The sequence below is a fragment of the Tenebrio molitor genome, chromosome 1 (genome assembly GCF_963966145.1).
Source record: "Tenebrio molitor chromosome 1, icTenMoli1.1, whole genome shotgun sequence".
NCBI classification, from domain to species: domain Eukaryota; kingdom Metazoa; phylum Arthropoda; class Insecta; order Coleoptera; family Tenebrionidae; genus Tenebrio; species Tenebrio molitor.
This window is the reverse complement of record NC_091046.1, coordinates 18,951,246-18,966,446: the sequence shown is the minus strand read 5'-3', so window position 1 is coordinate 18,966,446 and position 15,201 is coordinate 18,951,246.

Genomic DNA, 15,201 nt, shown 5'->3' with positions numbered 1-15,201 from the left:
AGGTGTAATTGTTCCAAAAGCTTCTTGTTTCGAAGATCCTCCGCGTTATGAATTGGTTGTAAACAATGTTTTTCACGTACATACCCCCATAAAAAAAAATCCAGAGGATTGAGATCCGGAGATCGTGCAGGCCAGTGGCATTTCCATGTTTAAAAAGCTCCTGTTAAATGCATAGGGAATTCAAAAGGTCCGATCTGAAAATAAAGAATACCTAAACTCGGTACAGGTTGCAAAGACACACTTGTCATTTGCAACAGCACTTTTATGGCATTAGTCATTTGAAATTACTTTAAAACTGTACTTATATGGAAAATATTCAACCCAAACTATGATTTTCTGGTCCCTTTGTGCCTTTATTTGGTTCAGAAATATGAAAAAAATGCTGTTGCAAATGACAAGTGTGTCTTTGCAACCTGTACCGAGTTTAAACACGCTTTCTTTATTTTTTACAATCTTGACTTACCACTGAATCTCCCACTAGTCCTGACCACAAATTTACGGAAAATCGACGCTGAAATGCACACGGATAAGTAACCCTACGACCAGACATGCAAATTTCGATGGTTGAAACATCCCTGCCGACCAAAACTTGATTCGTTCGAAAACAAGATCTGCCGCTTTAAGCAACCAAACACAAACATTTTTTCGAGCAGGGTAATCTTCTGGTTCGAGATGTTGCACACGAGTACTCGTATAGTGGAAAGGATGAAGTCTGTCTAACTCTTGGGCAATTTCTCTTATACTCCTAGTTCCATCTTCTTCAACGATATTGAGTATTGCCTCTTCATTAGCCAAAGTCCGTGCGGTTCGTGCACTTCCGCCAATTTCATTCCGATTCGGCAAAACTTTCCCAGTTTCTTGAGCCTTAGCAAGTACTCTCAAAATTGTTTTGTGATCAGGAGAAAGTCGGTCAGGGAAACGATCAGAGAAAATTCTTGCTGCCTCTCTAGCGTTCCGTCCGCATTCTCCAAAGATAATCAACATTTCAACATAATCGGCAGCTGAATACATTTCGGCAGAGTTTTGCAAGACTATCTCAGATCTTGAGAAAACAATGACAAATTAAAATGTTTAAATTGTCAAGATGACACAAACATCTGTCAAAAAAAAGCAGTGGACCATTTGATTATAAAAAGTTTCGCGCGGTTCGATAATATTCGATTGCGTAGCGACCAATTAAGTCCTCGATGGTATTCTCGTCTGATTGATCAATTTCGCAGTCTTTTCTCGCTTATTTTGAGAGTAAAAAAAATATAGTTTTTAATTTACATTTCACCGTAATCCCACGAATTTGCCAGTCTTCTGTGGGGCGTCAGTCCTGCCATTCCCTGTATATACATATACCACACGATTCCCTAATAGACAAGCCCACAAATTTATGAAAAATCTTTCTTGAAATGCTCTTGGAAATAGAGCATGTGGATTTTTTTCCGCCCAGAATCCTTGTACAGTGCGTGTCGGCGTGTTACCTATGGCAACCCATGCTATAGCATAGGCTCCAAAGCAAACTCGATTTATTTTTTAAATGATCGCTCGGTATTTCCAACGCCTATGAATAGGGAAAATTTGTCCGAATTTTTCACTTTATTAGCAACCATTGTTACATCAACTCCACAATAAAGTCGTAGGTGCAAGCACACTGCTTTGTAAATGTTTCTATGGAAATGATCGAGAGAAGCAAAGTTACGTTTGTGACTGACGGACACCTTTGATTATTATTGTTGCTAAACTACCAAGATAATCAGGTAATCACCTTTAAGTCAGCAGCATACTATCAATTTTGACCAAATTTTCAAGCATTTTTTGTATCTCGAAAACGAAAAAACTTTTATAAGAAATTTTTTTTGTCAATGACATTAATTCAACTTGACGGTTGAAAATTTCCCTAAGACCACTCCCAAGATAAAGAATAGCGTATACAGTCGCTATTCCATATTTTCACTGCCATATGCTAAAGGTTTCGTACTCTTTTTCATATTGGGTGATTCAAAATGATTGTGGCCAAGTATGGCAACTATGTACGAAAATTTATGTGACAACTGTGTGAATGAGGTAGAGTTGTCATTTGTATGACATTTCATAAGCGTGCATTTGATTTTTTTGATATCATTACACATTGATTTGACAGTTTTCAAAATTGCGCGACTATGAACTATTAAAGAAATATCAACTCTACCCTACCCACACAGTTGCCACATAAATTTTCGTACATAGTTGGCATACTTGACCACAATCATTTTGAATCACTCAATATTTATCTTTCGATTTAAAAGGTAGCAAACTTTCCGTTGCTTTTTGAGCTTTTTTTTGTACACATTCTGGTAGCGTATTCATAATTGTAACTCAAAAGCAAATTTGACAATTCAAAAGAAAATTTGACAATTAAAAGTAAACAATCTGTTTTTGTTTCATAGGCTACCAGATATTGTTTTTTATGTAGGTAACGCGTACACAAAGATGGCAATTCTTTAAAGAACACGAAGTGAAAAATAAAATCTTGTATGCACTACGGCGTCACCGAATGATTACGCCCATCGAACGATATCCATCTCTCGGGCTAAAGCCATCGAGCTGGATTTCATCGTTCTCCGGGCGTAATCATCGTTGTAACGCCCTTGCTGAATAAATAGCTAGTAATATAAAAAAACCTACCTACCGTGACAAAAAGGGTGAATTTGACTAATAATACTGTATCTAGTATTAAAGTTAAGAAATTTGACAAATCAGCACATACCTACACAGAAAATGGAATCGAAATGTAGCGATGAAGAAAAAAGTCTGAGTTGAGAGAGTTTTTGTGACTTCGTAAAAGTGTAAATTTGAAAAATCAAAATGATTCTAATTTTGAACACAAATCACCAAGTTTCTTTAAAAAAATTGATAAGACAGCAATAATTATCTTAGAATGTGTATGCATACGAGTATAAGGAATGAAAAATATTGATTATAAAAGAGTTATAAAAGTTATAAAAGATGAGAAATTCTCCAAATGCATCTCAGGGAAGAAGTATTGAAAAATTTAAAGAAAAACAAAGGTATTCTGCCATCAAAAATCCACAAAAAATATCCACTCATTCCAAATTTGTTTACGACAAACATTCTAAAAAAGTTGCTATTGAATTAGGAAAACAGACGATGAAAAGTTTATACGAGCAATTGTTTATAAAATCATTTAGGAAGCATTTACATTTATAAAAAAGTAATAAATCTTAATATCATCTTTTTTTAATGTTATGTATAGTCCAATTTTTACCCTTTTGCGATGACGTCATTATCTAGTAACTTTACGTATGTTTGAGCTAGGATCAGAAACAAATTTGAATTGATTATAAATAACTATAAATGTGTCAAATTTGTTGACAATTGCTTCGAAAGGTTATGTTTGTAATCAATGCAATAAGTGAAAGAAATTACAAATTGTCAATTGACAGGAACATAAAATAACCTCAAAGTGACCATCAATAAATAAACGTGCCTTTTTTTTTGTTTTTTTCTATTTCTGTCGTTTCAATAAAGAGAAAGCGAGGAAGAAAATCGTGACGTCACCTCAAAAGGGTAAAAATTGGACTATAGAGTTAATTAATATGTACTATTGGGGACAAAATACTTTGGTCGTTATTCTTCTGTCACTTCAAAACAAATTAATGTAAACCAAGCATTAACGTCAAGTCAATAGTGATGACAATTTCAAATTATTGACTTTTCTCTTGTCAAAAATATGGCACCTTCCACCATTCAAAAATTTAGAATCATCTCCCTTGTTTCTGGGGGATTGTCCATGGGCCAAATTGCCTTGTGGAAACCGTTTCAATTTTTCCTCCTAGGAATATCTCCTTCAGTTGTCCATTTTTCGGTATTTAACATTTTGCAATATGAGTTTGACAGTGACAGTGGTTGACAGTAGTAAAAAATAAGGTTAACCGTCCTAATGCTTACTTTACAACTTTATGTCAGTCAACTGACTTTGACGACCAAAGTAATTTGTCCCCAATAGTAACTGAGTTTTTAAATTGAAGACTATTAAATCTAGATCATAATTTTATATTTGATTTGGAGTACATATAAATATTGTGATTTATATCTGCAATCAGGTAAAAAATTCATCTTAACTAGTAATAACGAGTATACTTATTATCATAGTCTCATTTATAAGTTAATCAAACATTCAACTAATACTTACACTTTAATTTCTAAAAATGTATCAAGATAATGTTTGAATATCAGCCTATTCCTGTTACATGTTACTAACATTTTTACCCAAGTGGAGTTAAAAATACCAATAAGCATATCTTTTTATCCCAAATTCGTGAAACAGTTTAGAAGTAGGTACGTTGTTAAGTAGTCATTAAATATTAGGTAAAAATATTTAAAAAAATCTATCTTCTTTTTTGTAGAAGACGTGGATCATTTTTACACTAAATATGACAACATTTAAAACATTTGATTTATCTTAATCTGCAAATATTTATTTATTTCTTTTGTATCCATGGAAATAAGAAAAAACAATCAAGGCCATGTTATACGACAACGACTGTCAAAATTTCAGATAAATACATTGGGTATTTTTACTTTAGTATAGTTTGTCTCAATTCTAAATTTCCACCACCTGTTGAATTATGTTGGCAAAATAAAAATATTTCTAAATTGGGGATTCTTATAACCAAAGTTGGTAATATAATTATTTTACAAACATGAATCGAAAACGTTAAAATTAGTCCATAAGTTTATTTTGCTTTTAGAAATTGATTTTCTACCTAGTCACGTGCTGCATTTTAAAAAAAGTCTTCGTTCTTTTCCATTATTCTAAAATTTTGAGTTGTAACAACGGAAATTGACAGATAACCTAACAAATACAATCTGACGCAATTTTTCACCAAACAGTGTTGCCCGTTGAATTTCCAACGTAGAATGCAATGTTGGTGGAAATTTAGAATTGAGACAGACTTTAGCTGTTGAAAGTGAGCAAGTTTGAGTTTGCTGTGACTATGGAGAAAGTGCAGTACCGATCGGTAATTAGATTCTTGTTTTTGGGTCGTAAGATGTGTTTGGAAATCGAAGAAAAATTGGTAGCTGTTTATGGGGACCTTTCACCTTCGATGACAACCATCAGATATTGGTTCAACTAATTCAAGCATGGTCGTATATCCGTCCTAAATAAAGAGCATCCAGGTCGCTCAATTGAGGTGACTACAGATGAAATGATCCACAAAATTCACGATATCGTATTAGTAGACCGGCGAATGAATATCAGAGAGATTGTTGAGATCGTAGGCATCTCATCTGAACCTGTGCAGAATATCGTGCATGAATATTTGGGTATGACAAAGCTGTCGGCAAGATGGGTGCCGCGTTTGCTGACTGTGGACAACAACCGGAATCGAATGACCACTTCGAAGCAGTGTTTTGAACTGTTTAAGAGCAATCCGAAGGAGTTTCTTCGCCGTTTCGTAATTGTTGATGAAACATGGATCCCATCATTACATGCCAGAAATGAAAGAAGAGTCAAAACAGTGGACTTCACCCGGCAAACAATCACCAAGGAAGGCAAAGACAATTCCATCGGCCGGAAAGGTCATAGGCCACCGTTTTCTAGGATTGAAACATCAACTATTTGCAAAAGGGAAGAACGATCACAGGGCAGTATTATGATCAATTATGGGGCAAATTTGACGATGCATTGAAAGAAAAATGGCTCCACTTGGCGAAGAAGAAAGTCAAGTTCCACCAAGTCAATGCGCCGGCACGTCGATCCCGCGTTGCCGCAGCGAAATTGGTAGGATTGGGGTGTAAATTGCTTCCACATGCACCGTATTCTCCAGATTTAGTTAATGTTAATGTTAAATTTAATTCTTAATTAAATAGGCGGTGCACACGTGTTCCCGTCAGCATAATATTTTATACCTGGGCTTGGACGTAGGCCCTTTAATTCTGTATCCCAAATTCTAGACTTGAATTCTCGTCAGAAAAAAAATCTCCGTTATTGAAAGCACTATTACGAAAGTAAGATTCAATGATGAATCTGTTATGTTCTGAAGTAAAAACCATTTCTGCGTTAAAATTTGGTTAATAGTGACAGTTGTTTGGCATTTATTAGCTGACTTAGCAAAGATACGAAAAATCTGACACCGTCAAAGTCACAGCCGCCCCTTATCTAAGTAATAATTATTGATCACACTGTATTTGTAACTTTCTATAGTTTGAAACATTTTTATTGTTTTCAACTGTCATTTTTCTCCTTTGTAAACTGCCTCTTAACTGTTCTAAAGCAAAATGAGCAGATAACGAACCGTTGCCCTAGACAACACATTCAACGTTACATTTATGACAGGTTTTGAAAAATTTGTCAAAACTGTCAATAGCAAATGCGAACCATTTTTAAAAGATTTGGAAGTTTCAGGGACGTCGTTTCAAATAATAAAATTTTGTATGCAACTCGTTTCTGGGTAAATTGGGCTTTTCTAATTGCCCTCCAGGCCTTAAAACCCTCGCTACGCTCGTGTTTTAATCTTGTCCCTCGGGCAATTAGAAAAGCCCAATTTACACAGAAACTCGTTGCATAAATATCTATTTTGGTCCACGTAATGGTAAACAATAATGGTACCTGGCGACAGCTACAGAGGTAGGTAAGTAAGGGATGAAGCGCCCTTTTACCCTTCACGGGAGCTCGAGTTATGGATTATATCAGTTGATAATTACCTGACGGGAATTGTTGTATTACCTTATGATAAGAAATAAGTCAGACGGAAATTCGAGTGCGCCCCAAAAAAGGTACCAGAAATCATGCAAAAACTATTTTTCATGTTAAAGCCCTATGGCCAGGTTTGGTAGTTGACAGTGTTGACACTCGGTATAATAATACATATAGTGAAATTTTTTTAATAAACAATTGTCAATGTCAAAATGACGTAAAAAACCATACTGTACCACCCTAAAATTTGGACATATGGACCAGCTGTATAACAATTTGACACCAAATCATGGTTAAGGTTATGTTCACTTCACTTCCCGTACCTTGCTTCCGTGAATTCATTTTCAAAACAAATTTAATGAGAAATCAGGAGAAACCTTTTCGAATTTGAAATAAACTCTCGCTTGTTAGGGCGCAGGTTCAGTTACATAAAAAAATGTTGACACTCAATGTGACCAATCGTATTATCATGAAAATCACAGTTTGGCTCATACCAACAAGACAACGTTTTGACAATTGTTTATTAAAAAAATTCAACTATATGTGTATTTAACACCAAAATTATTTACATTTCTCAACTACAATTATGCCCATTGTAAACATAATCTATCATCTTTTCTAATTATTAGGTGTTAAAAGACAGTGATCCAAAAAATAACAATGAACATTGCCGCTATTTCTAGTAAAGAATCCTAAACGTGTTGATAAGTTATATGTAGTAAGGTCCATCCATTCGGCAAACTGGCATCCTTCCCAAATGCTTTTAAAACACTGGTGAACACTTTGTTTTGTCTCTCTAAAGTGAGGCATTTTCTCTTTATAACCATGCCTGTGGCCTCCGTGATATCGGGTCTTAATCGTATTTTTTTTAATAATTATAACAGTGTCAAATTTTTTGACAAATTCAAAATGTCCGCTTTAAATGTTCAATATTAGAAAAAATAAAACACTTTCATTGCAATACAAAATAAGAAAATTCCATAACAGTAATGTGTATAGAAAATGGATGGAGTTTATATTAAGCATAAATAACGGTAAGGACAATGAACCGATCGAGATCGGTACATTGTCCTTAACGTTCGTGATGAAAACAAGATTCAATTTGCAATAAAAATTCCTAATGACGTCACAAATAAAGAATTTTCGAAACCAACGACCTCAACGCGTAATCAAGAAGACAAGGAAAATTCGGGCTATGACACACTTGACTGTGCGGACAGTCTCAGCAATTATGTTCTGGGATTTAGTTCCATTCTCTCTCTCAAAACTTCACCAACTTGAAGCCTTCTCGATGACTTTTCCTTTGAAACGTCTATAGTTTTGTCTATTCACAATCCACCGAATGTGGGTCATTAAAGATTGTTCCTCTATCTCTAAATTAGGAAACTTTGCGAGATATTGATCCTTACATGATTGCATTCTGTTTTCATCTCGTACACCATTTTAATAAAATGAAATAATAATGAAAGTAGTCTGTTCCACGGTGTACCCCATTGCAATCCTAAAAAAATGTGTTTAGGAGAAACTGATAATTAGAACAGAGAATTTGGAAGAGAACAGTTAACCTGAAAATAAATTTACTTGAAACTTACAGAATTTTACTAACCTTACCTTGATCACTGTTGTATACTCATCGTCGTCTGTGGTCTTAACACACTTAACTTTTACTAAAGACTTATTTTGATTCGAAGGAAAAAAATGCGGTAATCAGTGATTTGACATTGACAGTGACTTTTACAGTTTCAGTTGGTCAGGAGCTCACTCATGCCAATATTCCACTAGATACAGTGCACACAATCGAAACAAGACGGCACAAATTCATGGCCTACTTGGACTACAAACATTTATAATAACCCTGTAGAACAGACACGTATGAATTAGGTTAATTTTTTACCGGTCAAAAAGGGAAATATCTAGTAACTAGTAACATATCCTGAATCCTGAATGGCATCAACAGACATTTTGGTTTATTTGTCTCTTCGCACGGCATCTGATATTTCCATGATTAAAATAACCTAAAAGGGAGCAGATGATAACTTATCATAACAGAATTTAACATTTACCTGCCACAATAAATAAATTCCAGTAAATAGGTAAGCCAATGCAACATTATCCGACACGGTTTTCACATTCTTCTTGTTACATCAGTCTTAAAGTCACTGTAACATTTTTTATATTGCTGTTTCGATTTTTCAGGTTTCAACTGCGACACTGCACAATTTATAATCTTTTTTTAACTCTGGATGAGTACACGGAACAAGAGCTGCATATTTGCGGTATAATCTTACAAATTTTGGATTGGTGACAGTAAAAGTTCGTTTTTGTGTCAGGAACGGCCACTATTAATACAGAATGTTCATCCTTGATGTCATCGATTGACATTTTGGTTAGTTCGTCTCTTTGCATGGCTCCTGATACTCCCATGGTTAAAATGACCTAAAAAAGGGCAAATTATACAGCAAATTGATCTGTTCTCGTGTCAATACCTTAGACTTTTTCGCCTGATAACCAACTGACTTTTTTCCAAAAAAGGTACCAATTTCAGAAACTTCGTAACACCAATGCCATCCCGTATGTTCAGCGTGAGCTTCAACATTGAATATGTGCTCCATAAAGTTGAACTTTTCACAGTTATTGATTTTTCCATTAAATAAGCCAAAACAACATTCTCCGACACCGTTTTCACATTATTTTTATTACACCGCTCTTTAAAGTCATTGTAACACTTATCGTACTGCCGTTTGGACTTTTCTGGTGTTAAATTGGACACTGCACAATCTGCAATATTTTTTAACTCCGGGGAAGTAGACGGAACAAAAACGTTGTAATTTTCTTGCGACAATTTTTCTCAAAATGAATTGTTTTATTTATGTCGTTTCCATAGCGACATGGCGACATGTAGGCCGACTTTATGTTTATTGACAGTGAAGGAAATTTTACTTGTTCATTTTATAATTACAAATTTTCGGGTTGCACCAAAATGTTGTGTACACCTTGGCTACGAAATCCTTTGACGACCTCGAGATTGTCTTGCCTCGGCCGCAAAGCGGCCTTGACGACAATTTTTCTCTCGGTTCGTCAAAGTAGGATTTCGCAGCCTTGCTATACAAATAACTATTTCTTCAAATGTCCGTAAATGATGACATTATCCTGCTGCATTGATAATGCTAAAGTGTCACTTCATTGTCATGGCATATAACGAGCTGACGAGCGGCAGATAAAGTTATTATCTCCGCTGAGAGCGGCAGATAAAGTTATTATCTCCGCTGAGGGCGTCCGTGAAGTTATTATCTCCGCTGATGAGCGGCAGTAAAGTAAACTAGCTAAATCATTTGAAATTCCTACCTGATTTCTTAACATGTCTTAAATAATTTGTTATGAAGGTTTGAAGAAAAAATAGTATATGTTATTCGGAGCAAAAATGGTTTTATGTGTTTTGGCTGGTTTGTCTGCCTCACTGCGTTCGGCAGCCAATCTACCAGCCGCAGCACATAAAACTTCATTTTTGCTCCTCATAACATAATATACTAGTATGTACTGTGGGCGTGAATTGGCTTTTATGGCCTCCAGCGTGTTTTTAGCCCTCGTTATCACTCGGGCTCAAAATCACACCTCAGGCCATAAAAGCCCTCTTACGCCCCTAATACATAAATAACTATTAGCCACCCGTATTATCTTAAAAACTACAGACTTACCTGAAAATGGCTCAAACAAGTCAATTTGATTTCGTGGGGGGCATATAATAGAGACAAATTAAACAGTGCAAGTCATAATGTAAACTTGTAAACTATTTACAATATTAGAATAGTAAACAGTTTGCTCAAATGCATTTATAAAAATTTCAGGATTTAAATGGTTTAGATTATTTTTTAGAATGACACTTAAAGGGTCTATGTAATGCCAAAATTTGAGAATTTCCTCAAAGAATTGTAGATGAGTGTTGTACTCATCTCCCGCACTATTGCAAAATGTTAAAAACTCATGGTAAATGGTTCCCATTTTATAGCTATTAAGACAACAAGGGTTTTTATAGACGATTTAAAAATCGAGATCGTAGTTTAAATCAGAGCGACCGCAGGGAGCGAGGATTTAATAGATCGAGATTTTTAAACTATAAAACACGCGTTGTCTTAAAGATTTTTTCTAACACTAACATCTTATCAGAAATTTTAATAAATTCAGAAATTATTCGAGGCGCGTCACAATACACAAAATGCGGAGGTTGCCGTGAGTACTATGGTAATAATATCAACAAATTTGGAAAAAAACAATTTTTATCGTTGAAATGTGCCAAAACGTTCCAGAAGAAATAAGAAAAAAGGGGCAACTTGTTACCAATGAGGTCTAAAAGTGGATACGAAAAGGTGTATGTTTCGTTTCAAGGCCGGAACAATAAAAAAAGCACCACGGAGGTAACGGAAGATGTCATTTGGGCTTTTTTTGATATGGGGTAAGTGTCTAGAACTTCATTAAAAGTTAATTCACACTACGGCAAGAATCATTTGAAGAAAATGTAAGGATTGCCAGTTTTCGATGGCATTGGATGAAACAGCAGAAGTTGAAGAAGAAGATGTTAGGAACAATAGCACGAAGCTAATGTGGCAGTTCCAATTCAATAATTGTACTTTTCACTTTTGTGATAATTACTGTAAAAATGATGAATAAAATGTTACTTGAATAATATGTGTGAGCGTATTTTATGACTCTATAAGATACGTTGCTATTGACGACGTGTCTTATAGAGAAAAGCGTATTTTATGGGAAACATAAGGTGTGAGCTCAAATGCACCATGGAAAAAATACTTTTTCTAACACTAATATCTTATACTGTTTCCATGGTGCATTTGAGCTCACACCTTATGTTTCCCATAAAATACGCTTTTCTCTATAAGACACGTCGTCAATAGCAACGTATCTTATAGAGTCATAAAATACGCTCACACATATCATTCAAGTAACATTTTATTCATCATTTTTACAGTAATTATCACAAAACTGAAAAGTACAATTATTGAATTGGAATTGCCATATTCATATTAGCTTCGTGCTCTTGTTCCTAACATCTTCTTCTTTAACTTCTGCTGTTTCATCCAATGCAAGTGCCCGGCCATCGAAAATGGCAATCTTTACATTTTCTTCAAATGATTCTTGCCGTAGTGTGAATTAACTTTTAATGAAGTTCTACACGCATATCAAGAAAAGCCAAAATGACATCTTCCGTTACCTCCGTGATGCTTTTTTTTATGGTTCCGGCCTTGAAACGAAACATACACCTTTTCGTATGCACTTTTAGACTTCATTGGTAACAAATTGCCCTTTTTTCTTATTTCTTCTGGAACGTTTTGGCACATTTCAACGATGAAAATTGTTTTTTTCCAAATTTGTTGATATTATTACCATAGTACCCACGGCAACCTCCGCATTTTGTGTATTGTGACGCGCCTCGAATAATTTCTGAGTTTATTAAAATTTCTGATAAGATGTTAGTGTTAGAAAAAATCTTGAAGACAACGCGTGTTTTATAGTTTCAAAATCTCGATCTATTAAATCCTCGCTCCCTGCGGTCGCTCTGATTTAAACTACGATCTCGATTTTTAAATCGTCTATAAAACCCTTGTTGTCTTAATAGCTATAATAAATTACGTTACCTACATAAATACGTAATAATAAAATTATGGTATCGTTGTAAAAAGAATCTAAAATGAAGTTGCGCTGTTGTTGTTACTATTGTGTGTCCACTTCGATATCTCAGTTGACCTATTTCGGCGTTTTTCACGCAAGCCCGTAGTTTTAAAGATAATCCGCATGAATATCCTGTAATCCTGTATGTCTCACAATGTTCCGCTTTTTTGATTGAGTTTTGGAAGTGTCTAAAGCAACACCTCGTACTATGGCGGCCAAAATATTTTGGCCGCCATAGTACCAGTTTTTTTTGCTATCCGATGGTACAGTCGCGAGCAATAAATTTTGGTCGTCAAGGTCACTCTTTGACGGAATCGAAAATGTTCCATTGTAAAACAGTCGTAAATATCATCATGTTGTATGACACTAATTGTCATTTTTTTCTTCTTTTTTTGACACAATGTTGACATGGGCATAATCAGGCAGGGATTTTTTTTAAATTTGTGACAATCTAACCAAATTTTGAAATGACATTGACGACCAAAGTTTATTGCTCGCGACAGTACCTACATACAGGGTTATTATAAATTATTGTAATCCAAGTAGGCGTAAAAAGTAAAAACTGAATGTAAAATTTATGGTTGCTGATCCATGTAAAAAACAACAAAATGATGTGAATAAGTGAGTACCTACACATCGTTCACACACAGAAGTTAAATTGGGTGTGAAACAATTCAATATTTTTGGATTCAATCGTTAGTTTTAAGAAAATAAACAAAACTCTCATTACCGCATTTTTCACCTAAAAAATGACAGTGACAGCGATAAAAGTTGATAGTTCACATGAAAGCGGCAAAATTTTCATAACATGGGCATGGCCTGCTTCGACTACAATCATTTAAAATAACCCTATATAAATTAATGGTTCTCAAATATTGAAGAATACTGAATTTTAAAAGTAACCAATAAATATTAGACAATAATTCTGCTGAAAGTCTATAAAAAACAGCAATTAGAAATTGGTCCTCACATGACAAATGTGTGATTGAAAATTTTCAAAGCCAATTTGTCATACCAACAAACGGAAGAAATCACTTTCTTATTGCTTGATCAATTAATGTTGTTTTTTTTAAGAATTATATACTTGATTTTTATCAGCAAATCATGCTATTTGTAGATGTACTGTCAGATTATTAGCAACGATGTTGATAAGCAATGGTAAATTTAGTTCATATTAATTTGCATATCTATTGTAGGTGTACATGCAAATATTTTTAAATGGTCTAGACAACATAAAAACAGTTTTTTGTTTTCGAAAATAAAGTTAACTTAATAAATATACTGCAAAAATCAATAACAACATTGTGAAATAATAGTATATTGTGCAATAAGTGCGCCACGAGAGCACGAACGGAATGAGTGCGCTCATCTGCTCGAGTGGGCAATAGACATCCGCACGAATTGCACAATATTTCCTTACGAAAATTTAAAAAAAATCTTGACATTGTTTTAGAATTTTTTTTAAATTATTATGTACTTAAATAAAAAATCGAGAGATGGCTGGCTGTAACATCGATTTACGTGTTTTATTTAAACTTTGCGTTTTGTACTGTCACTTTGCGTGCAAGAAGTGTGATTTCCACACGCTAATAAACATTTGACATACGTTTGTAGGTAAACAGCTACTTACCGAACAAAATAATGTGTGCCCGCGTGAGTAATAAAAAATATATTGATGCCGTGTGGAAGCTACTTATGGAATAAATTCAGTAATTTCAAAACTAATGACACATTTGTCGAAAACGCTAAAACAGGTCAATTTTTATTTCTCATAATGACGTCACCTTAATTTTTTTAAATGACAACCCCCACTTTTTTCTTCTCTTTCTGATAGACCTTCCTACTACCTAAACGCTGAATGAAAAAAAAATGTACTATTCCGCCCAAAAAATTTCGTCCACCCTTTTCCTTTACAACTTTTTTTTGGACATTTTTCTCATACAATGAACGGTTGTCGAGCTATTCTGTGAAAACTTCTTTTTTGCATCTTTCTCACAAGATGGCGGCTCGCGCTCACCACCCCTATGGACCACCCCAAGGTCAAAAACTTGTATTTTTCATTGGGGTCACTACTCGAACAACATATTTCAAAATCATTACTACCCCACCTTTTGTAAGGCAAAAATCCCCTACTGACTGGACTATTAATGCTACACTATCCCACCTCCACCGGGCGGCACGGCAATTTTGCCGGAGTACATACACTATTACGGATAATACTATCAAGTAATAGTGCAGTGCTTATCAACATAATTACCGGCGTCTCGCCTCCACATTTTGACTTGTTTGTGTTTTATGTTCTGTGTCAATGTTAAGGAATTTCCTCACGATGTGACATGAGTATAATAATATACCTTTTTGAATTTCAACCACCAATGTGTTCTCTAAGTCCAAAATTTTTAAATTTTTAAAAAGAGATTGCGGTACTATTCCTGTTGCTGAAATTATAAATGGTAAAATCGAAATTTTTTCTAAACACTAAAGATTTCTCATAGCAACGGAGAGTTCTAAATATTTATTAATTTTTGTATTATATGTCTGTGTTATATTGTGTGAATTTGGAACAGCTATATCTAAAAGATAGCTTGCTTTTGTTGTTTATTTAAAATAATAATGTCTGGTCTGTTATGCTGAATGTGAATGTCAGTTAAAACTGTGCGAACAAAATATAATTTGTAATTGTCATTTTCTTAACAACTTTCTGGTTTATAAATGTAATGTGGTTGTGTATCCTTTAATAAATTGAATTTAACTGCTAAATTCATGTGTATAATTTTTGCGAATATATCATGACGTTTTTTATATTCGCTTTGAGCCAAAACGGTGCAAGA